This window comes from Balaenoptera musculus, chromosome 3 (assembly GCF_009873245.2).
Source record: "Balaenoptera musculus isolate JJ_BM4_2016_0621 chromosome 3, mBalMus1.pri.v3, whole genome shotgun sequence".
Lineage (NCBI taxonomy): Eukaryota > Metazoa > Chordata > Mammalia > Artiodactyla > Balaenopteridae > Balaenoptera > Balaenoptera musculus.
The window spans coordinates 9,849,499-9,876,280 of record NC_045787.1 but is presented as its reverse complement, the minus strand read 5'-3'; the positions used below and the strand labels follow the sequence as shown (position 1 = coordinate 9,876,280).

Below are 26,782 nucleotides of genomic sequence, written 5' to 3'. Positions count from 1 at the left end.
TATATTAATTTGCACAAAAGGGAAACAGATTCAGTATTAATTGGAGTAGTATATTTCATAGGAAATGTCCTGGGCTTAAGAATTTGCAGTCAAATATGTGGCATCTAAGAAAATGCTACAAATGAACTTATTTACAAAACAGAAATAGACTCATAGACATAGGAAACAAACTTATGGTTACCAAAGGGCAAAGGTCGGGGGAGGGATAAAGTAGGAATTTGGGAGTAACATATAAATGCTACTATATATAAAATAGATAAACAACAAGGGCCTGCTGTACAGCACAGGGAACTATACTCAATATTTTGTAATAACCTATATGGGAGAAGAATCTGAAAAAGAATATACATATATATGTATAACTGAATCACTTTGCTGTACACCTGAAGCTAACACAGCACTGCAACTATACTTCAATAAAAAATTAATTAATTTAAAAAAAGAATTTGAAGTCAAGAAGAATAGCAGAAAACCTTAGTAAACATAAAATACAATTTATCTACACCAGTGAGGAATGTCTCAAGTGCCTTCTACCCTTGAGAGAAAAACCCTGTGAAGGAATGATAAAATATGGCTCAGATTTAGGGTTAAAAGAGTTTTTTCAGGTATTGAAAAAATAACTCCAAGGGATTTGAAAGATGTACATCTTGTTTCTTTTAACTTTTGTGAGCATCCAAAGATTATTTAGACTAAGTTTAGTATTCTGATCGCTACCCTAAAACTTTGGAGATTTACATCACTCGTAAATACTCAATCATTTCCAATCTGCGAGCTTCTCCTTAATGTATTTAATCACTGAAGTTCACCCCACTCTCCTCTGACTCCTTGCCCCATAAATCAGGCCCAGGATTGACAATGCTGAAGATGTGTGAAACATCTATTTCACTTCCATATTTTATGACTCTCTAAGACTTTCCCACCTCTTTTGTCAGTAATTGTAACCCTGTTGAGAGTGACACAGCAATCGTGACAATATTCAGCAATGATGTAGATTTTCTTACCACATCTAATAAGGCCTCTTTAGAAAGTAAGCTGCTAGAGAAAGCTGTCTTTATACCTGAAAGGTGACAGAGAAAAAAGGGAAATTTATGTAAGCCATTGAAAAATGTTATGCATAGGTAGGACTTGGGTTCTTTAAAAAAAATTCATATTTAGTGAATTTATGGATGTTTCATTCACAGGGAAAATTTTTGATTGTTGCTACATTAAAAAATCTCTTTGGGGTCACCTATGATTTGAAAGACTGACAACAGAAAATGCAGGAGAGAAAGGAAGAAACAAAGAAAAAGAGATAAAAATTGGGGAGGGCTCGGGTGACACAGAGGTGGTGAGAGAAGATGGGGTCCTGGGAGGAACAGGACTAGCCCTTTCCAGTTTCTCCAGGGTTTCTCTGACCTCTTGTGTTTCCCTCCCTTCTGTCCCACTGCATTCCCTGACTGGAGGCCACCATCCCACTTGGATTCAAAATGTCTGTACTCGCCTGGCAGACCACAGGTTCTATTTAGATAAGTCTCTGTTGGCCATGCCGATGGATGTTTCAAAAATGAGATGACAAAATTGAAACAGGGGTTAGAGTAGGTGGTATGGGAGACAACTTTCTACCTGCTGCACTGATTGGCTTATTCTCCATTTCAAGTATGTGTGTGGCATATCAGGTGCTTTTTGTTGTTATTGTTTTTGTTTTTTGTTTTTGGTAAATGCTATACTTTCTTTAGTTCAGTGCCTTTCAGAAAAGTTCCATCTGCAATCTTACTTTGAATAGTTGAATCAACTCAAAAATTCTGCCTTCCTTAAGTAGGTTATAAAGCTCTTAATGAAACTTGACACATGTGATATCAAACGAGACTCATTAAAACTCTCTGAAAGTCAGTGGATTATTTCATTAAGCAAAAAAGCTCTAGATACTATTTTACTTTAAAATCTGCTGGTGTACCTTATGTTTGGCATTCAAAAGACGTTCAGAGGTTCAACACGTAGACTAACCATACTGTATACTTGTTTGGGGTCCAAGAAGTCATCACATTTACTCATTTGAATTTATGGATGACTTTTTCTTGTAATTAGATACTTAGATCTATTTCCCAAATCTCTGTGAATATATGTGGCTTCACTTCTTTTTTTAAGGAGATGAGTGTGCCCAGGTCTGGTCAATATGGTTTAAACTGAATTGATCTTCCCTAGATCTTGAACTTATCCAGTCATAATTATGGTCTAGGGGAGACGCACAAATCAGAAACCTTGCCAGGAGCCAATACCTGGGACCCTTTCCTCTTCCTTTCTGTGGTTCTGATGTAAGGACTTGTTGATCAATGAGAGAGCCTCCAACTAACATCAGTATATAGATGTGTGTGTGTGTGTGTGTGTGTATTCAGTTTTGTATCCCATTCTCTTATTTGAAGTTATGAATAAAGTCCTTCCTAAAACACCACTTTAATTTTAATGTAAAAATCAGTTATTGAATAAGTACATCAGCATGCTAACATCAACTCGAAACCTTAATGCTTTTGGCTAGAGGCCATTGTAAAACTTCCAGAACAATAAAACACAGCCTTCGGAATAAGATTTTAAAATACGAGAAAAGGAAGATTAGACTGAATTCCCAAATGTAAAGCCACAACATCCCAAGTTAATTTTAACTCATAAAAACCAAAGCATCTGCATAATTACTTACTGCAATTTGAAATAAGTCTTTGCTCAATGTTGGAAGCAACTTTTCAAAAAAAAATACTGCAAAACCACAAACATGCATTTCTACAGTGACATTTATATCCGTATCTATCTATATACATAGTGAGAGCTATATCTATAAATAGATGGAAAGATAAATATAACGAGAGAGAACTACAGGCAATAAAATCAACAGCAAGAAGTACTGCCCTCCTGCTGCTCCCTGCTTGTGTGGGGAAATCAGATTGACCCCACCTAACACTGCATAAGTTCCAGACTTTCTGGAAAATTCAGGAGTGGTGTGTTTCCAAAATGGAGGTCTTGGATTTCCTGATCGTATAACCTGTGGGTATTGAAGCCATCAACTAAAACGTTATAAGTGATTTGCCTGATTTGTGTCCCAAATTTGTGGCCTTCATATCAGTTTCATAGAAATCTGATTCTCTCAACTTTAAATGCAAAAGAATTCATTCACTTCACATTACGAAAGAGTGATTAAGACTCTCCAGCGCGTTCTTTCTTTTGTTTATACAGAAATGGGCCAGGCAACAAGCTCTGTGTCTACTACTCAGATGCAGAAAGAGAACAATGTGCAACGATGAGGCGCAATTAGTGCCGTTTTACAATCTTATTACAGTGCACTTTTATTTTTACCCAAACGTATTCCTCCAACTTAATGTGGGGAAACTTTTTTTTTATTGTGTCAGTTCTGACTATTGAGATCATCCCATCTATGAAAAGTCTTCTTTAAAACTTCCTCTCTGAAGGGTGTGTGGATCTTTCTAGGCAAAAGCATTCTTTCCTTGGTCTTTGTCCTTTTCTTAAGGTACTTGTTTTCTTCTGAGTCTCTAAGGTTTGGTTTCCCCTCTGGGATGCAAGCCTATTGACTTGGGATGTTCATTCTAGGAAGACAGAGCCCTGGAAAAGGGTGCATAACTCAGCCAGTGTAATGAGGGTCAGATTTCAGCCTCTAGTTACTTATTCCTCCAGCAACTTTTTTGGCAGTGCACAAACTGTGCAACTGGACATGGGGGCTATGATGTTATGTCAGGTTGCAGTTTGTGTAAATGCCTTTATCCCCCTTAACCTTTGGTTTCAGAATCATCTCATCTTTCTTCTCCATCCTTCTATAGTACAAATCCAATTTGTTTGAAGTAAATTTAATAATTGTTTGCTCACTGCATCCAGGTCTGGTGAAGAGTTCAGATCTTTGGAAATTGTTTATATTTCTTTGCTCATGATACATATGATTCCTAAGTGATGTTTAGCTAAAATATATGCTGTATTTTCTTTTCCTCTGACACATTTCTGCTGTACATCTTAAACATGACACTGTATTTGTGAAGCAGGAGGGTAACTGGTCCATTTGGAAGTACAAAGCAGAGGGATTCAGGCAAGGTGAGGCAGGTAAGGCTGAGGGGATTGACTGCAAAGAGTCCTTTCTTGTCACTGAGCTGGTCTCCAAAGACACATCTTACTCAGTTCTCAATTCTGCATCAACATTTTAAGATAGAAGTGGATACATTTTATTCAATATATGTGCAGTTATGTAAAGTTACCATTTTAGAATGTTAAAACTATCCAGGAAAATAGCCATGCTTGATGTAATATCCCATATAACATTAAAATATAAAACAAATTACAACACCTGAAAAGAGAGAAAACCCTTATATCACGTAGTCTATTTTCTTTTCAAGCGAAATCCCTTACGACAGTAACTTTCTGTCTGTGGAAATATGGTAAGAATTACACACAGGTCTCAGGAGTTCTGTTTGTATTATGTCACCTGCTGTATGCTACAACTAGATACTTTGCAATTTATATCAACCTGTACAACAATTCTTAAATATAAGTGTTATTATCCCAATTCTAGCCACGAAGCCACTCAGCTTATCTTGTTCACTATCTCATCGCTAAGTAGTGGGGCTGAGATTCACAGGCTCAGTTCCCAGGGAGTCTTTGTACTCATCACCATATCTGTGAGCTACATAATTTCATTGTTGATATATACTGTGTGCCAATTCCAAATATTAACCCAGTTACCTGTACACTCAATCATGACTTTAGTTATTCAGCGGAAATCTGGTTGGGGAAATTAATTTCCATTTCACCCTCGGGCTCATTATTTAACGAGGGCCAACACCTTGAACACTAGAAAACCAGATGACGCCAAATATAAACATTTCAGCGATTTCCCATTCAGAGGAGCCATTCCTTTAGCTGGGGTTCTTCCTTCAAAGCAGTGATTTCACAATGCAATTAATTTGTTTTCGTTCTACAATTACATACTTAATCCTGCAGTGAAGAGCAACTTCATACTTCATTCCCTGAACAAGAGCTAATGAAGCAGTTCATTTTGTGGAGAATGGAAAACTAAGTTGTCAATTCCAGCTTTCCCTGATAAGTATCCGTGGGGGGAAGTAGCAAGGGAGATGAATTAGAGCTGATAATTTGGATGAAAATGATCTCAGCCGTCTGAGACTCAGGCAATGAGCACATGTTTTTCTGTGATATTTTAATTTGTTCATGAGTTTATGTTATGAGATTAAGGTATCTATTTTAATTTTTTAAAGTCTCCTTAATACAATTAGTCCTGAAATTGTATTTTATTTTTTTTCACTATTTTATTTATTTATTTATTTTAACATCTTTATTGGAGTATAATTGCTTTACAATGGTGTGTTAGTTTCTGCTGTACAACAAAGTGAATCAGCTATATGTATACATATATCCCCATATCTCCTCCCTCTTGCGTCTCCCTCCCACCCTCCCTATCCCACCCCTCTAGGTGGTCACAAAGCACTGAGCTGATCTCCCCTTGCTATGCAGCTGCTTCCCACTAGCTATCTATTTTACATCTGGTAGTGTACATATGTCCATGCCACTCTCTCACTTCGTCTCAGCTTACCCTTTGCACTCCCCGTGTCCTCAAGTCCATTCTCTATGTCTGTGTCTCTATTCCTGTCCTGCCCCTAGGTTCTTCAGAACCATTTTTTTGTTTTTAGATTCCATATATATGTGTTAGCATATGGTGTTTCTCTCTTTCTGTCTTACTTCACTCTGTATGACAGACTCTAGGTCCATCCACCTCACTACAAATAACTCAATTTCGTTCCTTTTTATGGCTGAGTAATATGCCATTGTATATATGTGCCATATCTTCTTTATCCATTCATCTGTTGATGGACACTTAGGTTGCTTCCAAGTCCTGGCTATTGTAAATAGAGCTGCAATGAACATTGTGGTACATGACTCTTTCTGAATTATGGTTTTACATTTAAAATTTTTTTTTAAAAATTAAAAAAAATTTTTTTCTCAAAGAATGACCCAGCAGTGATCTTTTTTTTTTTCAAATGCTCTTTTGACAATGATATGGTATGTGTGTAAGTATTTGATAGACATACGATATTTTGAATAAAGATGTCAATGTTAGCAACCAATTTCTATTAGTATGGAATAGCATTTTCATTAGCAGCTTCAGCTGAGGCATTCAGATCTGAATGAATTTCAAGACTAAACCTTTTTTTAATTAACTTCTCTGTAGCTTTGAGAGATGTTGGCAACTACTGGAATTTAAAGATGGAATAGCCATCTGGTTTTAAAATGGTTTCTACCTTCTTGGCTCACTAGGAAGTGCTAATGTGGAACATTGCCAATCAACTCCCTTCTACCATCATTAAAGTTAATTTCACAAACTAACATAATTCAGTGATATAACTTAGAGTTACTTAATGCTATCAGGCATGAATGCCATGGTGAAATAAAGAGTATCTTTAAATATAATTATTTTACCTATCTAATATCTTATAATTATTGTCTTATTCTTCCTGAGTGAAATTCTGACTCCTTTCTGGATTATTTTATTGGACATAATCCTTGATTATTCAGGGTCTTTGAATTGAATGTGCATGTTTGAAGACTTCATGAGAGTTTAAACTTTGGCTTCATCATCTCCCATTTATAAATACTCTACTAGAATATAGTCTTTTAGAAGGGTAATTAAGAAGAATGCTTATCCTCTGTTAATTGCAAACAGATACATTCTATACATACACACATATAATACTAATTCATGGTCTTAGGAGCACATCATACTTCAGCGGTCTTTCTGGTTATTATCATAAAGAAATTTTGATTTTCCAGGAATAGATATCTTTTCTTCCAGCAATATCTCCATCCTACTCATTAAGCACCTTAACAGTTAACTTGACTCTATTTTCCATTGGATACATAGACAGGCTGTATATATTACAATGTCACTTGCAGATAAGAATGGAAATTCAAGTTCATGGTTGAATATTTCCTCTTTAGTGGGAAAATATGATTCTCTTTTAATTATAGATCAACCTATGGACAGAGAACATTAGGATAGTGGAGAACATTAAGATAATCTAATTTTTATTTCAAGTTTATATTTGACATTAATTATGCAGACATGTTTTTCTACAATGCCATGGTCACTTTTCCTCCAGAAAGTCCAGATTCATGGAAAGTCATCTGCAGTGACTCGGTGGGTGCTGTGTTTGAGTCTCGCCTTCATTAAGACCCAGATTAGAGGCATTTCTTTAAAATGAAAATCTTAAAAATAACTAGGAACCCTTTGGTTTCTTCCTGACTCCCAAAACCCCTTTAACTCATGACTTAATACAATCCTCTCTGGTACTTTCTCTCTCAAGTGAGTAGAGACTGGAGAATTTTGGCTACTTTATTTGTTCACTGGTGGCTTTTGTCTAAGCAGTTGTGTAGTAATCATGTTAGGCTCATAGAATGAATTAAAGTAAAAGCCTTAATTTGCTTTCCTTATTATTTACATCAATTAGAAGGACTTACTCTTTGCTCTGAACTTATTTCTGTCTCCAAAAGGTAATAAGAAAAGAAAAAATATCCATCTCTGAACTAGAAATCTAAAATTCTTTCTTATTTGGTCTTTCCAATCAGAAAGAAGTAATTACTTTCTAAAGAGGGAGGAAATGGCTCTCTTTCCATTTTCAGTTCCATGAGTGGCTTTCTCAATGGCCTAGTAAAGATAAAATTTGCAGCAACTTTAGAGATATACTTTTATAAAATTATCTCATCTGTATATTTTAACAATATATTAGAGTAATTTTGAGATGATTTAATCATGTTTGGTGAAAATTAATTTTGAGAAATATAAACCACTGAAGAGATCACACTGAAGAAAGTCACAAGACTCAAAAAAGTTGTCATTTCAAGAGACAGGTGATGGATTCCATAAGAATCAGTGCCTTAGTTTAAGAGATCAGGAACTAAGTTTCTAAAGGGTCTGAAGAGGCAGTAAAAAGTTAGAAGTGTAGTTCCAATTTTGCTGCTTTTTTCAGTGTAAACTTTTGCAAAATCTTCTCACCTTTCTGAACCTCAGATTTTCTTCTCTAGAAAGAGCGATCTCTAAGATGTCTTCCCAGTAACATCTTGGGATCTATGTGGCAAAATAGAGAGTATTCTTGCTTTTATCTAATACTCTTTTCAAGTCTAGAGGCTTTTTGCTCACTCTCACTCCTTATTATAATTATAATCAATTTTTAAAAAATTAGTTGATTTCCTGGTAACTTTTGTAGCAACTGCTTTCTTTGGGTTTAGTAGGAAAAAAAGAACAATCATCATACACTTATATTTATATCCCTAAGAGTTTATTTTTCAGATATAATGGACTGACTTTTTATGTTTTCTTATTTTATATATTTCACGGGGAAAGTTATCATGGTTAGTAAATAAATATTACGTGAATAGTTCTTTAATCCAGGAATCAACTACACGTTTCAGAAATTCAGGCACATTTTCAAATGCCACTAACATTCTTCTTTACAGTTTTCCATTTATTATTTTTTCTCAAGATTTTAAAATTAAATTTTGCTTTTAATGATACTCATCCTACATAGCTTTGTGTGCTTTAACTGTGTTTTACTTTATTATCACCTGGATAATATTGTGTCATTACAATGATAACCGTTTTAAGGTTTAATATGTCAACTTGGGAAACACAGACACACAGACACACACAGACACACACACACACACACACACACACTGGCTAGATTAATACTTTAAATGAAAAGACTTCTAATGGTCCCAAAGTATGAATAATTGAGACCATGTAGGTTTTGCCATCTTCCCTTTCCCAATTTGGGTTTTTCCCCAAATTCTATCTTATGCTAATGACTCATTATCTCTCCTTATGTAACTCATCCATCTCCTACATATAAACAAATATTCTCAAATTAATATCTTGAATTTAGTCCTATCAGGAGACTCTAGACCAATATTATCAGCTGTCTGTTGGTCCTTTCCATCTTGGTACCTCCTTTTTCAATGTTTGCTATCCTACCAGCCCTCCCACTCAAAATGATAGAGTTGTTCTTGAAATCAGCTACTCTCGGGAATTCCCTGGCAGTCCAGTGGTTAGGACTCCATGTTTTCACTGCTGAGGGGGCTGGTTCAGTCCCTGGTTGGGGTATTAAGATCCCACAAGCCGCATGGTGGCCAAAAAAAGAAAAAAAAAAAAAGAAAGAAATCAGCTACTTTCCCCACATTCCTCATTTCTAGTGATTGTACTTTCCCCCTCCCTCAGATCAGGCAGACTCAAAACCTTTGGCTTGTACTTTTCTTGCACCACACTAGTCTAGTTGTAATCCTTCCAAATGGAGTGTACTACTGTCCTTGCACTAAATTCCTCACTGTCCCCATCCTTGCTTGTGGCCGTACCACCCCAGGTAGCAGCATCTTCACTGGTCTCTCTGTCTATGCAGATCTCATCCCTTTTCTGGTCTCTGCTAAAGCTCAGCTGGATTAAACTCCCTCAAGCACAAACGGTTGACCTCATGCTATTGGCTCAGGATTCTTCAAAGCTTCCCCTTTGCCAATCTATTGGAGTAAAGACTCTTTATTGGCAGCTAAAGAAGTCCAATATATTCAATGGAATATGACTCAGCCATAAAAAGGAATGAAATTGGGTCATTTGTAGAGACATGGATGGACCTAGAGACTGTCATACAGAGTGAACTAAGTCAGAAAGAGAAAAACAAATATCGCATATTAGAAAACGCATATATGTAGATTCTGAAAAAATTGGTATAGACGATCTTATTTACAAAGCAGAAATAGAGACACAGACATAGAGAACAAGCATATGGATACCAAGGGGGAAAGGGGGGGGAGTGGGATGAATTGGGAGATTGGGATTGACATATACACAGTATTGACACTATGTATAAAATAGATAATGAATGAGATCCTACTGTATAGCTCAGGGAACTCTACTCAGTGCTCTGTGGTGACCTAAATGAGAAGGAAATCCATAAAAGAGGGGATATATGTATACATATAGCTGATTCACTTTGCTGTACAGTAGAAACTAACACAATATTGTAAAGCAACTATACTCCAATAAAAATTAAAAATAAAATTTTAAAGAATAAAATAGGATGGACCAATGGGGAAAAGAAATCTGTTCTCCTTCTTTTTGTTCTCTTTTATTTCCTTCTTTTGGATTCATTATTATTATTATTGTTATTCTTTTCCTTGCTAGTTTGTAAATTATGTATTCTATTTTCTTTCTTTCAATAATTACTCCACAAATAAAAATATTTACACGTTAAAAAAAAAAAGAAAAGTCCAAAATCTGATTCCGTCTATCTTTTCACTACTTCAGTAAGAGTACCTAATATTCTAACCTGTTTAGTGTTTACTGTTCACCTGAAAATGTTCATTATGTTAAATACTATTACTACAGTAGTAACAATTCTTCACGTGTATTTGACTGGAATTCTGCTTCTGGTCATAAAGAAGAAATTAGTAGAAGGTGGGAACTTATGACATTAGCAAATGTAAACACTGAACAAATATTGTATATGATGCAGTCGTTTTCAGGCTTTGGCCAACAGGTTGTGCAGGACTTGATTCTTGAGAGAAAAGCATATGAGGTGTCTCATATTTGTCTCAGCTTTCAGCCGAGGTGTGGTTTCCCAACACTGACCCAAGGAGAGAAGGTGGAGCTTTGTGAGTGAAGGAGCAGATATCAGAGAAGAGGAAAATGTAAGATCTGCATAGGAGGGTCCCTCAGGTCCATCTTAGTGCACCTGAGGGCTGAGTGCACATGCACAGGAAAAGACTCCCAAAGGCTTCAGGTAGGACAGCCGCTGTGGAACTAAGAGTTGAATGGAGATTCAACTCCACAATCAGAGGTCATGTGGTGCTGAGTGATGTTGGAGTTCTGGTCTCTCCAGAATGAAACAGCCTTGCTGAGCACAGTGGACATTCAGTTGAGATCCCAGAAAAGCCACATTTTGGAAGTAACCACAGCCAAGAGTAAAAGTGATGTCTTAGTACTAAGGAGAAAAACAGAATACACTGACACTATCATGCATGAAATCAAGCCTGACTCTGGAGTGTTTTCGAAACCTAATAACCAGTTTTCCGATTCTCTGGATACCAACCAGGTGCTCAACAAGTAAATTCTGACACTAACTACCCAGAGTTATGATAGATCCCACAGCTTAAGGGCTCAGGGCTGCAAGACTGCTTCTCACTTCAGATGCCAACTGCAAGTCCCGGAGTCACCTGTACTTCTGATCAACCAGCTATAAATCGGGGGTTCTCACAACCCTCTCGTCAGGTCTCATTTGCTAGAACAACTCACAGAAATCAGGAAAACACTTTACTTACTGTGACTCATTTATTGTAGAGGATACAGCTCAGGAACAGCCAAATGGAAGAGATGCACAGGGCAAAGTACATCTTGTGGGGAGGCGTACAGAGTTTCCATGCCCTCTCTGGGTGCACCAGCCTCCCAGCAACCACAGTGTGTTCAACAAGCCAGAAGCTTTCTGAACCCCAACATTTAGGGGCTTGCAGAGGGGGGTTATGGAGGTTTCATTACATAGGCATGATTGAGTAAATCATTGGCTACTGGTGATTATTAACTCAATCTCCGGCACCTCTCCATACCGCCCCACCAAATCTGGGGACTGGGACTAAAGTTCCAAGCTTCTAATCAAGGCTTGGTCTTTCTTACAACCAGTCTCCATCCTGAAGCTGTCTAGGAGCTAGCCAAGGGTTGCCTAATTAGAAAAAAAGGCATGCCTATCTATCACCCTTATCACTCAGGGAATTCCAAGGGTTCTAGGAGCTGTGTGCCAGGAGCCTGGAACAAAAAAACAAATATATATTTCCTGTTATACCACACTGAGAGAATCCAGTTGTTCCACTTGTAGCTCAACTATCTGTTAGAGAAAAAGTTAGCACACTTTACAGGGGAACAACATAATCTACACTCCCTTCAATGAATCATTAACAAATAGAAAAGTGTAGAAATATGGTAGATTAAATTCAACCTTATTAAAAATTACAATAAATATAAATGGACTAAACATTCCATTTTAAGGGTAGAAATTGTCATATTGTGTAAAAAGAAGACTAAAATCTGTCTACAAGAGTTACACTTGAAGTATAAGGTCACAGACATTCTGAAAATAACTTAAAAATTATACAGGCATAAATTGTTTCATTGTGCTTCTTTTCATTGCACTTTGCAGATACTTAATTTTTTACAAATTGAAGGTTTGTGGCAACCTTGCATTGAGCAAGTCTGTTGGTGCCGTTTTTCCAACAGCATTTACACACTTCCTGTCTTTGTGATCACATTTTGGTAATTTCTGCAATACTTCAGACTTTTTCATCATTATTATATTTGTTACGGTGATCTGTGATCAGTGAGTTTTCATGTTACTATTGCAAAAATATTATGATTTGCTAAAGACTCAGATGATGGTTAGCATGTTTTAGCAATAAAGTATTTTAATTAAGAAATGTGCATTTTTTAGCCATAATGCTATATAGCACACTTAATAGACCACAGTATAGTGTAAACGTAACTTTTATATGCACTGGGAAACCAAATAAATTTGTGTGACTCACTTTATTACGATATTTACTTTATTGCAGTGGTCTGGACAAAACTTGCAATATCTTTGCGGTTTCCTGTGTGCAGATTTTTTTAAAATTAATGAAATCTAAATTGACCTTTTAAAAATTTATATTTAGAGCTTTCCTAGTCTCTCTAAAATATTCTTCCCTAGGTCAAGATTGCAAAAATATTCCCTTATAACAAGGATAATGCAGCAACTGGACTTTTCATATATTACTAGTGGGAGTATAAAGTGATATAACCATTCTGGAGAAAATTCTGGTAGTTTGTTATAAATTTAATCATACATCTACCATATGACACAGCATTCTACTTCTGGATATTTACCCAAGAGAAATGGAAACATTTGTCTGAAAAGAGATTTGTACCGGAACATCATGGTAGCTTTATTAATAATAGCCCCAAGCTGAAAACAACCCAAATGTCTGTGATGATAAGCATATTGTGGTAGAGCCATAAAATGGAATATTGCTCATCACTGATATATGTATGTATGTATGTATATGTATGTATACACACTTCTGAAACATACAACAACATGGATGAAACCTCAAAAAATCATTTTGCTGAGCAAAAGACCCTGGACACAATTTATTTATGATTCTGTTTATATAAAATTCAAGAACAAGCAAAACTACTCTCTGGTGACAGAAATCAGATAGTGGCTGAGGCATGAATAAAAGGAACATGAGGGTACTTTTAGATGTGATAGAAATGTTCTGTATCTTGACTCAAGTGTGAATTATCTGGTTGTATGTATTTAGCAACTTATCAAATTATATACTTAAGGTCTGTGCATTTCACTTTAGGCATATGTTATCTCATATTTTCAAAAAGATAAATAACTACTTTAAGAAATTCAGTTTGACCTGGAAAAAACAAAGAAATGAGAAAAATACCTTTGAATGCCCCCTTTTCTGACTTCTAAAATTTTCTAATTTATTTCCTCTTATTTAAATCCTACCAGGCTTCCAAACCCATTTCAGATGGTTTTTCTAGGAATTACGCTAGATATAGATGGGTGCGTTCATAGAGCAACTATCAGAAATGATCTTGTCTCACAACTGTTTGTATAAATGATATATCAGCAAATATCAATGTACACTGCTTAAGGCAAATAATTCACCTGTTCATTCAAGAAAAAATAATTGAACCAGACATTGGGCTGAGTGTTGTTGAATCTAAGAAAAGGTACTGTCTTGGGCTTCAAGGCTCCTTTTGTTGTGAATGAATTTGTTCACTAAATGAATCTATTAATAGCATTTATTCCTCAACATTTATTTTACAAAAAGTATTACCTACCATATTCAATAAAACGTTCCCAGGCATTAAGGATAACAATGATGTCTAATAGAGTATGGCTCATGACTTCAAAGATCTCACAGTTAATGTTCAAGTCAAACAACTGAATAAGGAATTACAAAAATTTAGACCTGTGCCAAATGCTTACATAAGGTTAAAAAAAGCAGACTGGGGAAATACCCTGGAGGGAAGGACTTTTAAATTGAGACTTGAAGAGAGAATATTAGGGTAAACCTTACAACCTTGCAATATTGCTGAGATTCTGCTATTTTTGACCTACAGAAATGGCAAATCCATATGACTCAAGCTAATACCTACAAGAGCACTGTTTCTAGTAAGAGGACCTGGGGAAAGGCCCCCAAAGAAAACAAAGTATGATGCATTCAAGGAACTGAACAATTTAGTTCAGTTCTAGTAAGACCAAACCCTAGGGTGAGAGTTGAAACTGCAGCACAGGGTCAAAATTATAGAGTGAGGCAGCCATTATTTCAGAATGGCAATGAGAAGAAACAAGCATCAGAGAGAGAGAGGAAGAAAGCACAAAAACGTCAAGCCTGAATTCAGGAAGTGATGGTCATGATCACAGCTGCATTTGGCCATCACACCGCCTGAGCTTGATGTTCTGGAAGATCCATTACAGCTGCGTAGAGAACCCACTGAACAGGTATCATGAGTCCTTATTCCCATGGTCCCTGTTCCAATTCTATTTGTAGAGACATTTATGAGCTGGTGCTCCTGCTTTAATGGACCTGCTGAGACTGGGAGGCTATGATGCACTAGACAAATAGAAGAATTATGCCTGGATGTCTAGAGTCTCCACTTACGCTTATTCTTCTATAGGACTTAGTGACTCATTCTAAGAGCATATACTACATTAAGAATCTTTGCAAGAAATAGCCTACCAATTGTGCACAACCTACTAAAATGAATTTTTTAACTTCTTATGAAAATGTGAAATGATTCTTAAATGCTATCTAGTTATACTCACCATTTAATGATAATACTGAATCATTGTAGATCTATACATTCTTTTCACTTATTCTTTGTAAACTAGATAAAAATGTGACTTCTTTTTATTAAAAATTATTGTAATTTTTATTATAATTTTACTACAATTGAAGGACTTCAATTTAGAAAATTCTAAATTCTGTACCTCTTTTCAAAACACATCTTAGCAGCCAATAATGCTAATTCTCAGGAAATGTATTCATATAGCGCCGTGTAAACTTGTAATTCACTAATTTGTCACTTCCTCCCATTAGGAAGCAACCGCCATTTATGGAGAGCTTGAGAGCAGAGTGCACAGAGCCAGAGGGCTTAAGTGACTTCAAGATGTTGACTGTAATGTTACTAGGGCCTTCACAATGATAAGGGATGTCAGGTTTTTTCGGTTTAGTGAGTTTCCCACTGAATACAGCAATTCAGCATAGCATAGGGAGACAGGAAGTAAGAGCTTTCCGATAATGGATTCTGTTTATTTGTTGGTTGTCAGTAACTTGACTTGACTCCTGATCCACTCCAGAACAGCTGATGAACTCAGAATGCACCACCGCCATCAAGCTACTGTAAAATACCTGATGTTCAGACAGGCTTTCCTTAATGCGTGTTTCTTTCTTTCTTCTTTTTGCTCTTGTTCTTGACCTCTGCTTGCAGTGATTATATTCCTTGTTATCTGTGAAAGGTTTGTTGAACCAAGCTCATGTGTCAATATGAACACTCATACATATACATACAAGTTATTTTCAGTAAATATATGTTATTCTCATTTGGTGACAAAGATATAATAATGCCAGTTTCACCTTCTTTATAAAACTTGAAAGTTTATTGTAACTTGTGGATATGGACATTCAGAATATGTTTGTTATGTGAACTAGCAAATAAAAAAGATGAATGCAGTAATTCTTTTTTTTTTAATTTATTTATTTTATTTAATTTATTTATTTTTTGGCTGTGTTGGGTCCTTGTTGCTGCACGTGGGCCCTCTCCAGTCGTGGTGAGCAGGGGCTACTCCCCGTTGCGTTGAGCAGGCTTGTCACTGCAGTGGGTTCTCATTGCGGAGCACGGGCTCTAGGCGCGAGGGCTCAGTAGTTGCGGCTCGTGGGCTCTAGAGTGCAGGCTCTGTAGTTGTGGCGCACGGGCCCAGCCGCTCCATGGCATGTGGGATCTTCCCGGACCAGGGCTCGAACCCATGTCCCCTGCACTGGCAGGCGGACTCTCAACCTCTGTGCCACCAGGGAAGCCTGCGGTAATTTTTTAAAAAGAAAAAAATTACTTGAATAATAAAATAACATTCTCTTGGATGATGGTTTTGAGAAGATGATTTTCAGCTACTTTGAAGATTATAAACATCTATATGGCAAAAGTCATGGAGTGAATAAGAAACAACCCAGGTGTTTATGTCATTTAAAATATAAAGCATTAACTTGATGAGTATTTGAATTTTAAGTTCACTAGGGTTATCAGAAATACTTTAAAAATATATTTTGATTAGTATGCCATTTAAAATGTACTTATGAAAACATATTAATTGGAAAATTGCTTTTTGTATGATCAATCTTCAGATTCATTGTCACTAATTGTGTGACTAATTGTCAGAATCACTAGCACTATTTAAATTATTGCAAAATTTCATAAAATCTGAGACACTTTAAATATGCACCATTATTTTATATACAACTAAGAGAGAAAGGAAAAGGGAAGAAAGGAAGAAAAAGAGGGAAGAAAAAAAGAAACAGCAGAGTAAAGGAAGGGGAGGGGGAAAGGGAGAGAGAGAGAGGGAAGGGAGGGAGGGAGGAAGGAAGAAAGGAAGGAAGTAAGGAGAAGGAGAGAAAGAGAAAATTAGGATGCAAACTAGGACACAAAGCTTTTTTTTTTTTACTTAAAATTTTGTTTCATTCCTATTGGAAAAGCTCTTTTAGATTCATCTAGATATAGATTTTTTGTTATCATATATTATTGTACATTCTTAAAAATGAAAGTACAAGTTCCGTAAGTTGGTGAAGTATTCCCAAAACTTTTCCACAGTCTCTCTTACGATTCACTTTTGATGCTCTGTCATCAGCGTCTTAGTTTTCCATGCGCAGCCATCCTCAGTGACACTAAAAGTGGTGAGGGTACAGAACCTTTTTAAGAAGGGTTTCACGGTTTCCTCTGTGATTGTCTTTCCAGCTCTTGTGACACATTCTGCAAGTTTTCTTTTCTTGATCTCACCAGAATATGTCCCTGGAAGGTTTTCAGATAATAGTCAGAACTGATATTTCTTCCTCAAAGTCCTTCAAGTGTTTTTTGAATGAAACACAGCAGGCCCAAGTTCCCACCTGTGGCAGTACTTGAGAACAGTGTCATGACCACCGTCTGGCTGAAAGTGATTGTAAGAAACTACTGGCTGGAAAATGCATTCTGATTTCAGAGATGTTAAGATATGAAAAGTGTGCATCTCAGAATTGTTGGAATGCAATAATTTTATCATTGACTTCTTTTTGTCGCTCTTATTGAGTTTGTATAGTTAAATTCAAAGGTGTTAAATGTCTATCTTATGGGGCTTTGCTTTAAAGCTCATCTGTGTAGGACACGTTGAGGGCTTTCCTGTCTGTAGGTTTCTGCGGCTCATAGGTCAGTAAGAACAAAAGTTATCTCTTGAGATGGAGAGCTGGTGGGTTCATTGGCGGAGACAGCATGATACAGGTTTGAGGTAACCTCTGCGGTGACTGGGACAGAGAATCCAGAACACAAAGAACCTTTAACAGATACTCTGAGGACCAAAATGGGGTTGTACAGTGGCTCTGGTCCATGTGAGTATGGCACTTTTCTCTGGCAGCATTCAGCAGAAAGGATAGAAGCAGAGATGTGGGGTTAATCAGAGGTAGAGGTTTTATAAAGCAAGCTTCGAAGGAAATCTCCTAAGACCCACCCTGCTCTTACTTAGTTGAGTTTTGTACGACCACTGCAAAGGGTGACACTGCAAACAGAATTAAGGAAAGAGCAGAGAGGTAAAACCACTTATTGGTTATATTTCTGCATAAGGTGCATATGGATTAAAACAGAAAAAGAATATAAATATAGATTTTAAAAGTTCAGATTCGTCTTGCTTCACCTGCCAGTCTTCTTTGGCTGCAGTTCAGTCTTGTGCCAATTTATAGGTGTTCACATTTTGTGGAACTCTAAGTTCTGTAACCGTTTCAATGACTGAAACCACAAGTGTGTGTAGTGTTTACTTCCCGGGTAACCATATGTGAAATGTGTGAGAGCTGCTTCCGGCTGCTTCTAGTGCATTTGGATTGATCTCATTTGATTCCTAAGCCCTGAGTGAAAATACTCATTCAATATAGGCAAAGCCTTCTGCCATTTGGATTGCGATTTCTTTCAATCAAAAACACATAACCTTGGGCTGAACAATGAATGCCTTCCTTAAAAATTACCTCTAAATATAATTTATTATAGAATGATTTTAAATGAACTCAGAAGGATTAATCATGACAAGAATGAGGAATGAATTTCTCCTCTTGCCTTTCCTCTGTATTTACAAATGCCAGTTGTTATCTATCCATATTATGGAAATCAGAGTTCTCCTGGGCGATACATAGCTTTCTTTTCCATCGAATATATAGCCCTATTTTGTAGGATGTGGGAGAGCTTTGGTACCCTATAATAATGAAAAATCTAGGAAATGATAGTCATTGACTGAATGTAAGAATCTCAATGTTATTGTTTTTTAATAGGTTAGTCAGTACCTGTCTTAAAAAAAAAACAACCCCCCCCCAAAAATAAACAACCCAAAATAGTAGAAGTTCTTTTTTTTTTTTTTTAATCCAACAAACATGTAGGTTTATTTTAAATCAGTTTGGTACATGATACAGATTAGTTTTGCAGTTTTTAATGAACTGAAATAGAAATTTCTAAATACAGCAGTGTCTGTACAACAAATATCTGTGAGGTAAAATAAGGGATTTTAATAGAACTACAATCTGCATGAACAAATCAGATGAAAAATCTGAAAAGGTTTCTATATACCTTCTGGATTAAAAAGAACCCCAAAATTATTAATGGCTCAAGATACTAAACTGCTAAAGGATGAGGGGAAAAGGCTGTGAGTTCTGTTGTAAGAGCTCTTTTTGTAAAATCTAATTCCATAGTATCATTCTGTTAGAGCAGTATTCAAAATTACAGCAGATGAGAGGCTTCATCAGCTATATTTTCACAAAAATAGCCATAGTGTTAACATTAATGTGTGGCAAGGTATTCCTATCTAGGTAAATGACAATTATAACATTGTAGCTAATTTTTACCACTTTGGGAGAATGGAAATTCTGTATATTTTCAACTGAATCTTGTATCTTAAAGCACTCACTAAAAACTAATAGCCATGGCACTATAATAAAATTTTTTGTGCGGTACCAAAGATATTACTACTGAGGGAAACAAAAATGTGAGGTAAGCCTACCTTTCCCCAAAAACCTTTGAAGCCAGAGATTTTAAACAATTAAGGCACTTGAAAACATTAGGTATATTTACCAATGTGCAAGTAAAACAAACTTTAGCTGTACCAGCAAGTAAAGAAGAAACAGTAAATCTTCATTTTAAGAACCTTTAATTATCTAAATGTAAGGAATTTTGGTTTCTGAAATGGACCAAAGCAACTTGTCATTTCTTACTATAAAATATTGAAAACCAGGTGCTAAACACAGCCGCTATAGGCTAAAGAAACTAAAACAAAAAACCTTAATGACCTAGAAAAGCAAAAGCTCATTTTAAACTGATTTAAGCCTCTGAACTAATCCAATGTGTCAAAGGCAGGGAAGAAGTATCCCTCTAAACCTGAAAACACTAGTGCTTCATAGGGAAACTAAAGAAATAAAAGTATGCATGCTTACTATACTACAGGAATTGCAACTAAGAAGAAGAAAGTATGGAAAAGGAGAAAGAAAAAGTACAATCTGTTTATCCAGGGCAATCATTATTTAAAATCTGCAGTAATCTGATCAACTAAAATTTTTTCTGAAATTACACTGCTCACATTTGCTATCTCAAAACTTAAAATGATTCTTATTGAAAGAGTTAATAAATGATTCTAAAACAACGTCTTTCTTTCTTGCCTTATAGAAGTTACTTTTCCAGAAAGCTTGGTGGAAATCCTTTTAAGGTACAACAGTGTTAGGATACGTTTTTGAAGTACAAAGGAAAATATAATTAAATCGACTTTATACTTTTTAACAGCCATAAGCAAAATGTTGGGAGGTTCAGTAAATGAAGGCCTTTGACTTTGTGTAACATCCTTTAAGTTACTCAGGCTTGGAATAAAGTAGGTAAGTTTTCAATTAAATACTAACATTATGGTATCTAAAAGCAGGTTTACTACTGCTCACATCAACAGTTAACACCCTCAGTCCAACCTTTCCCTTCATTAATGCGAAAGAACAAATCACCAACATTTTAAGTTCCAGTCTACCTTTCAGTCTGTCTTTTAAGGCACTGTTCTTTATTGTCTCAACGATATAAGGTGCTTTACAAGCATGAACAATAACCAGCTACACTTGAATGTTTTGTATCCTTTCCATTCATTTCTTTAAATCTGGAATGTAATTCCTTGTGTGGCATCTTTTTTCTAATGTAGAAGAAATAACTTATCAAGCACAAAATTCTACTCTAAGGATACTAAATTTATAAATTTATTCCACTTTTGCAATGATAGCCCAAAATCCACCCGATTGCTGTTCATTTGGCACATTTTTCTCAATTCTGGTTACTAAACTACATCCCGAGTTAGGATGAAAAAATGCAGCTTTCAGGCTTTAAAATGACTACATTTGAATTGCTAAAAGAGTCATGAGGTCGTCTGCGCAGGACAATGTTTTCCATCACTTACAGAGTTACGTTTGGCATGTCAAGGAGAGAGAACATAATCACACAGCAGCATCCATTTAAAATAAAAGAAGACAGCCAAAAGGATTCACGCAGAATATTTTAAATATTCCCGTTGAGCAAATAGATCTAACTGATTTCTCTTCAAGGGCGATGCTCCTATATGCATCCTTTGAAAAATTAAAGATCCTAGAATAGCGTCTTCCATGTGGGACATCTTGAAAGAGAATATTTTGGTTTCAGTGAGTTACACACCAGTCCGTGTTAATTTAGCGGGTCTGTTTACAGAGTGCGGTAGTTTCGTTCTTTCGATTTGCAGAATTTATAGAGAAAGAAAATTACAGCCTGCACACCCAAGACAAGGACAGTTCCTCCAACGAAACTGGCTGCCCCAAAGGTAGACTTGCGCGCAGGTTGTGAAGTCTGCGTTGAAGTGGTGTCCGTTGTACCTGATGTAGTAGCCGTGGTGCAAGCTGTAGACGGGGAGGGCGGAGTTGTGGTTTTCACCGCAGGATTGGTTGGCAGTGGTGTGGCAGGGAGCCCAGGGCAGAATTCTGTGCTGTTCACCCCCTTGCAATCACGCACTGTGGGATTATATAACAGTAGCTTTTACCTTTGCATTTTGGCCCCAAGCGGGTAGAATTAGCATCAAAACAGGAAACCCCGTGCTGCGGCTCTCACAGGTTTCTGGGGCTGGAGTGGTGCCCGGCGGGAGCGGCGGCGGCGGCGGCGCCGGGGCTGTGCTGGTGGTAGTCGGTAAAGCCGCGGGTGTAGTCGCGCTCGCGGCCAGGGAGGTGGTGTGAGCCGCGCTCCTCCCGCAGAGCGCGGCCAGGCAGCCGGTGGCCGAAAGCCGCGGGCGCCGGAGCCTGGGCATCGCGGCCGACGCGCTGGCCTTCGAGCGAAGGCTGGGACACCCAACGTTGCGTCCGCCCCTCAGACGTTCTTTTACTAGAGGAAAACTAGCGGCATTACCCCTAAAGTGGGATAGGATGTCTAATGCAAAATTATTCATTTAAAATTTGGGGGAGGTGCTAACCCAAACAGTTTTTTAAAAGCATAGAAAAGGATACATTTTGCATATTGAGAAACAAAACCTAGCTTTATTTTGGTGACTTCCCTGAATAACCCAAGATTATCAACTGATAAATCGTTGGAATTTATAACTTTTCAACAGGTTAGCAAGAAAATAAACAAAAACCGGGCTTCCCTGGTGGCGCAGTGGTTGAGAATCTGCCTGCCAATGCAGGGGACACGGGTTCGAGCCCTGGTCTGGGAGGATCCCACATGCCGCGGAGCAACTAGGCCCGTGAGCCACAACTACTGAGCCTGCGCGTCTGGAGCCTGTGCTCCGCAACAAGAGAGGCCGCGATAGTGAGAGGCCCGCGCACCGCGATGAAGAGTGGCCCCCGCTCGCTGCAACTAGAGAAAGCCCTCGCACAGAAACAAAGGCCCAACACAGCCAAAAATAAATAAATAATAAATAAATAAATTAAAAAAAGAAAAAAGAAAATATACAAAAACCAATGCTTTCCTGTAGACTAGCAATAACAAGATAAAAATAGACTGAGAAAAGTTCCACTGGTAAATATCAATAATATATGAACAGGTAGAAATATAGTACTTTACCCATGATTTGAGAGGTAAATCTGAGAGCTTAGTAGCCAAAGTCATGGGTTCTGGAGCCAAGAGGGTGTAATAAAAATACCAGCTTTGTCACTCACTGGCTATGTGATGCGAAGTCATTTAATGTGAAGAGCCATCTCTGTGCTTCGGTTCCCTATCTGTGAAATGGAAATAATAACAAGGCCAACACCATAGGGTCATGGTGAGAATTAAAGTAGTTAATATTTGCAAAGCATTTAAACAGTGTCTACAGTGTGGTCAGTACTCTATAAATATTACTTCTATTGACAATATAAAACTTTAATGAAGAACATAAATAAATAATTGGATAAAGAATAATCATAGTACTGAATAGGAAGACTTAGCATTCAACCCTGTCAGTCCTTCCCAAATACATCTAGAGATTCCATCCAAATCTGAGCCCAATCTCAACAAGAGTTTTTATTAAGGAAGTGATGCCGTGTCGTCATACACGGCACAAGTTCTAGAATCAGACAGCCTGGGTTCCTTCCTTAATGGTTCCAAGGATTGTTCTCCTAATCTGTAAAGTCAATATAATGATGAAGTATATCTCATAAGATTAAATTTGATGATCCATGTCAATAACGCCTTTGACCCAGTGCCTGACCCACGGAAAGCAATTTGCAAGTAAAAGTTGACTGTTATTAATATTTGGGGGGGAAAGTGTTTTACTAAAGAAATAATTGTACAAGAGTAGAAAAGTGATTTTTTTTTTTTTAAATAAGGGAAGGAGGGAGAGGGGCAGTGACTCAGGGAGATTATTCTAGACAGGAAACTGCGTTCTCTTTATACAGCAGTTAGAACAGTGCGGCACAGGCTCAGAGTTGAGCAGGTGAACAGAGCTGAAGACGAAGTATCTAAACAGATGACCCTGATAATCTACAGGAGCAATTAAAGATCTGCTCTGTGTCAGTCCTCTTTTGAGCACTTTACATGTAAATTAATCACAACACTGAAAGATACTATTGTCGTTACCCCTGAATTACAGAGGCCCGGGGAGGTTACGGGACCTGCCCGAGGACTAGTGAGTGTCAGCGTGGGGTTGGATCTGAGAAGCTGGCCCTAGAGTCCACACTCTTCTCCACGCCCTAGGAGATTTTGCTGTTTGGTAGAGCCGAAATGTTAGATCACGGGAGAATATTTAAAGAGTTTGATAAATATTGCTAGGATAACTAACCAACTGGAAAAAGAAATATATATATATATATATCGCCTTACTTTCCAAATTGATTAAAGATTTCAGCATGCTAAGTAAATCTAAATAAACTTGGAAGAAATCATCATGGGAAGGACTTTCCAAAGTGTAGCAAGGTGTAAAGCTGAACCCAGATGGGTCTGTTGATTCCTCGTTGAGAAATGGATGGGTCAGTGGCTTCACTGGCATCAGTTAGCAAGAGTCGATAAGCTTGGAGAAGGGGGCTTTTGAAGAAGATGTCTGTGCAACCATCCCTAAAAAATGAGAGCTGAGGCATGGAGATTAACAGGGCAGGACAAAACTGCCTGGCCTTGGTGGCCTCTGTATGGAGAGAGAACCCAGGAAGAAATCTAACTCCATCCAGTTCAGTTCATCTCAGTAACATGAGCACCTGCTGTGTGCACTGTGTAGTGTTGCAAATACAGTGTGGAAAAAAATCGGTGCTTTCTCTGTCCTCATGGGGCCAGTTTACAGTCACCTGAGAGAGACAAAAAAATTGTGTAAGAAATTACAATACGGTGTGTTAAGTGCCGTGATAGAAGTTCAGGCTGTTGTTGAATAAGAGGGGCACTTAATCCAGATTTAGCACTTATAGAAGGCTTCCCGGAGAAAACAGTATCTAGGCTGAGATCTAAAAGTTAAGTAAGATGTAGCCAAACATGACTGCTCCTTTTCCTACGCCTATTTGTGAACACAACCATATTTCATCCAGGTGGCAAAGGCAGAAACTTGGACTTCTAAGGAAACAGGCAAATGAACAACTAGATACAGAGGCTCCAGATCAGGAGCAAGATTGGATGGATGTGTAGAGGGGAGGTATCATCAAGCCAGCTGCTAGTGATGCAAAACACGTGAGAAGAGGTTGTCAAGGGACAGAGTGTAGAGTTAGCACAGGTCCTAAAGCAGCCTCCCGAGTCACCACCAGTTCTGGGACAGACAGAGAAACCCAGAAAGTATAGTGGGAAAGGGGAAAAATCATATAGCAAAACACTAGGAGAGTGAGGTGTCCTGGAAACCAGCGGAAGAGGATTTCAGACTTACAGGAGAGGTGAAGTGAGATCATCACTGATGAGCGGAATTGGTGTGAGAGCTCTGTCTGCAGAGGAGTTCACGTGGAAGCCAGACCACAGTGGGCAGAGTGATGGGTGGAGAGGAGGGGCCAGGTGACTGGGGACCTAGAAGTACTGTAGAGAGAGCTGATTCCCTGCAGCATGGGTTCTCAGGAACAGCAGTCTGTGCATTGGGGCTATTTCTCCAGCAGAAATCAAATAGTTGGAACTCAGACATGGAGAAGGCAGACAGCCTAATTGGATGTTTTGCCAGACTAGTAATGAAAGGAAATGGACCAGGGATTTAGAGGTCCTTGAGGAAAGCTGGCTGAGGGTTTTAATACAGCGGGGAGTTCAGCTAAGGGACGACGGGAGTGAAGAGCACTAGAGATGCCGGATAGGCAGAAATGGTGATGGGACAGGCCAGTCATCACGGGTCGAGTCACCCATGAGCACAGGAATGATTTTACCAGACCTAACGGATTGGAGGTACTGGAAGAATAGAAGCCTGAAGTGCGCTAGAAGACAGAAAAGGAGAAGGCTGTTTTTACGAGGCTCCCCTGGACTTTGTGACCTGGGCACACACTGCTCTGGCATCCTGGGGACATTGTGAGGGGGGTCGGGAGAGACGGTCAGTTCTAAGGAGGAGAGTACCCAGTGTGCACTTGGGGACTGAAGAGACCAGACCCCAAGTGTCGACAGCTCTGTGAGCATGGAGGGACAGCACCTGGGGCCAGGATGCACCTTTGGCATCTAAGGGTTTGACTGCATTAGGAGGTCAGGCAGCATTATCCTTGGACATCCTCAGGAAGCCTGGGTCAGTAGGCTCATTCCTCTGGTGGGCTCAGGAGGGTTGAGACTGGAGAGAAGACTCCTACCTCAGCAGATAGGAACAAAAAGGCAAATTGAACAAAAATGTTATTAAATATTGAATAAAGAAAATTGGATCCCAAGAAGTGGAAAGCCAAGAACTTCCACACATGTTTGGCAAAATGTGAATTGAAGGTCATTTGAAAATACATGTCACAAGTTTTAAATTAGGAGTAATTCCACTGCGGGAAATTTATTCTGAGAAAAATGTTCTGGCAATTTGAGTTTCAAGGTCTGTTTCAGTGAAATGGTTAAGGGAGGGTTATAGAAAACTGACCCTCCTGGATTTGGATCTCAGCTTTGCCGCCTACTATTCTTGATGACCTTGGGCAAATCCTCTGTCTCTCTAATTCTCACTTTTCATTATCAGTAAAATGGGTACATTAGTACTGACTACTTAGAAAGTTTTGAGGGAAACTATGATGACACACATAAAACCCTGAACACAGAAGCTGAGATACCACATGGGAAGTCCTCAGTTTATTTTAATCATGCTAAAAAAAGAAAAAAAAAATAAGCAGAGGGAGAGGAGAGAACTGAGAAAAAGAAAAGAGAAGGGAAGAGAAGAAATCATTCACAGCCTACTGGTGAAATAAAATACAGTGTACTGAGAAGATGAATACTATATTATATATTTATGCATATTGACAAGAACAGTTGTGGGAAACAGGTTTTTTAATTTTACAAAAGCAGATTATGAAACTAGATAAATAGTATGATCCCATTTTTTAATTAATTAATTAATTTATTTATTTTTGGCTGTGCTGGGTCTTCGTTTCTGTGCAAGGACTTTCTCCAGTTGCAGAGAGTGGGGGCCACTCTTCATCGCGGTGCGCAGGCCTCTCACTGTTGCGGCCTCTCCTGTTGCGGAGCATAGGCTCCAGGCGCACAGGCTCAGTAGTTGTGGCTCATGGGCCCAGCTGCTCCACGGCATGTGAGATCCTCCTGGACCGGGGCACGAACCCGTGTCCCTTGCATTGGCAGGCGGATTCCTAACCACTGCGCCACCAGGGAAGCCCGATCCCATTTTTTAAAAATTTGAACATGGTTAATTTTTATAAAATAAGTATTGATACAGATGTAGTTTTTATTGTATGATTTTCGTAGGTGGTGTGATGATTATTTTCTTCTTAATATTGTTTACTTTTCTGAATATTTTATGGTAAGGAGGTAATACTTAGATGATCAGTAAGCACACGAAAATTTTTATTTTCCTGTTTCTAAAAAGGAAACTGCTACAAGTGAACGAGTAATACA

The 26,782-nt window shown here is 38.0% G+C and overlaps 1 protein-coding gene and 1 pseudogene across 3 annotated transcripts in view; one reads left to right on the top strand and one right to left on the bottom strand.

Annotated features, from left to right (window-relative positions):
- The window catches only part of CTNND2 (catenin delta 2), a 930,783-nt gene that overhangs the window by 218,948 nt on the left and 685,053 nt on the right, over window positions 1-26,782 (top strand). The window lies entirely within an intron of this gene.
- LOC118893024 lies at window positions 20,862-21,641 on the bottom strand (annotated as a pseudogene).